The following is a 2,774-nucleotide window of genomic DNA, read 5'->3' as shown; positions in this document are numbered from 1 at the left end:
GAGCCTGCTTCTTCCTCTCCCACTCCTCCTGTTTGTGTTCCCTCTCTCAATGGCTGTCTCTATCTCTATCAAATAAATAAATAAAATCTTAAAAAAAAAAAAAAACACTAAACCCATTCAGGAGGGCTGCATCCTCGTGACCCAAGCACCTCCAAAGGCCCCACCTCTTAATACGATCACATCAGGCGAAAGGACTTCAACACGTGAATTTGGGAAGACACAAGCTTTTAGACCATAGCAAATGCTTTATGCTTTAAAAAAAAAAAAATTGAACACCACAGTGCAAATGTGTGTTTTGTCTTGCTTGCATAATTGGAGTGTGTGTTCTTCCAGGGAATGATGCTGTCTTCTCTTACCTTTTCCATGGGACCTTGAACATGTAAATGTTAATATTTATTGAACTCCACTGACATACAATTCAGTTCTTGAAACCATCAATCTGGGGACCACCCTTTGAACACGCTTTAGAAGCATTTTGATTAAAGCTAAGATATCTTAGAAAATGTTAATTAAAAATTAAAACTAAAAATGAAACAAAGACATTTTCCTTTGTACCAGCAGAAAGAGGACTTAATGAAAAACCTCAATAGTAAATGTAGATAAGATAGTAGGGCAACTGGGAAGGATTAGATAAAGCCGTGCCACTAGCCTCAAACCAAAGAATGTCCAGTTGCCCAGTTAACTCATATTTGGTATAATTTTTCATTGCTAAGAATAACTCATAATTAACCCAACCGGCTTACCCAGGCTTTTTAAACCTCACTGTACCTAGGAATTTCTCGGAGGTAGCTTAAATGCAAATTCTCAGTCTCACCCCAGGGATTCTGAGTCAGCAGGTCAGGGGGTCCAGAAAAGTGCATTTTTCATCAAGTACCTCAGGAGACTCTAAGCTGGTTATGTGAGACACAACTTCAAGGTAAATGTCCTAGACAAGCACAGTCTACCTTGTCACCAGCCATGAGAACTTGATATAAAAAAAAAAAGATCTAAGGGGCGCCTGGGTGGCTCAGTCAGTTAAGCGTCCAACCCTTGATCTCAGCTCAGGTCTTGATCTTAGGGTCGTGAATTTGAGCCCCATGTTGAATTTCAAAAAAAGAAAAAGCAGATCTAAGAATTCATTTACCAGTCTGTTACTCTCACCATCTCTTATTGCCAACTGTGATCAGAAGCGTATAACAGTCTGTGCTCTTCCTTCAGAGGTGAACACGTTGCTAGCTGTGAGATGGTCTGGATTCCTCAGAACTGGGTATGGTCTATGATCCTGGCTCCCCAAGGCCAATCGCTGCTCCTTCATGTGCCAGCTGGCATTTTCTGATATTTACTTGATAAACCACTGCTCAGTCCTGACCTTCCTTTCCTTCTGACCCAATCCATGTGGCCTGGCTGATCCGTTAGGTTGACCATCTTCTGGCTTCCCCGTCTTCCCAACAGACATGAACAAAATAATTCCGGGAGCAGAGTGGGATACCTCTGTGTAAAAATAGTGGAGACTCACCTCTCCTAAGATCTTTAATGAAACATGCCCTAAATCCCTCCCCAAAATGCCCTTCCCCTGTATTTCCTCTTTCAGTGGATTAAACCACTATCCACTCAACTGTCCAAACCAGAAAATTAAGGCCAGTCAGTTTTCAAGGCCCATCAAGTCTTTTGCTTTGAGTCATTTCATTGACCCTCTCTCCTTTGCTTCTAATTGTAATGGCATACATGAGTACTGACTAAATGGTGGGTTCAAAATTGGAGAAATGGATTTTGAATGCAAGTTTTTGTAAGTATAATAAAAGCCATGATAAATTAGAGGAGAGAAGATACAGGAAAAGTAGGACAAAGGCAAAAATATGTCCATGAAAGCTCTTTGGAAAATTCAAAGCATTACACAAATGTAACATTTTATTATTAACCATGATTTCATTTTTGTTCCAATTCTGTCCAGAGAAATCTGGATGCTGTAAAAAATTTTAAGGCTTTGGTCAAAGAACACTATTGGTCTTCTAGTTACTACTTGTTTATGTAAAACAACATTTCAGCAACAAAGAAAAAGTTATTTTATAGAGAAAAAAAAAAAACCCTGCAATGCCCCCTGTGTCACTCAGCTGTGGTCTTAGGTTCAAATTAACACGCACACTCAAAAGGCAGTAGTGAATACTAAACTAGAACTTGGAACCTGGTTCGCTTAGCTTTGTAGGAGGATATAGGACAAGAAACACCATTCTTGTTTATCAGCCTAATGGCATTAAACATGTCTTCTCAGGAGTCTTTACAATAATCTAGGTATTGCTTCTTGCCCTCTCATCTCATGGGGACATTCTTGGCTGTAACAGACAAGACCACAGGGGCGGATAGGAGACACCCCAGAATAGGAAAACCTCACAAATTGCAGGAACCATATCTTACAAGCCTGTGAATGTGAATTCCAAGCCAACAGGCACATTCAGTTTCAAGAAACACCATACACAGAGTCCAGGGTCTGTGTTTCCTGACAGATTTTTATATATTTCTTGTCACATTGGCCCACAAACTTTAATGCCTACTCAGCCTTCCTCATGCAGACGTAGTTCACCAAACAGGGGTCATTTCTGTAATTAAAATTGTTACTTTGTAGCACAGTTGACATTCCTTGTTTATCTAAACCCAATACATTCCAAAGAAACAGTAAGGATAAGATAAACTCAAGTTCATCTTCCCGTGGGAAAAAAAAAGAACTGGTTTAATATTGCTGTTAACCCTTGGGCCCCCCACAGACCTGGTTTGCTCCCACTCAAGAGATCATTCCAGTG

Source organism: Ursus maritimus, unplaced genomic scaffold (assembly GCF_017311325.1).
Source record: "Ursus maritimus isolate PB19 unplaced genomic scaffold, ASM1731132v1 scaffold_30, whole genome shotgun sequence".
Taxonomy (NCBI): domain Eukaryota; kingdom Metazoa; phylum Chordata; class Mammalia; order Carnivora; family Ursidae; genus Ursus; species Ursus maritimus.
This window is presented reverse-complemented; position numbering follows the sequence as displayed.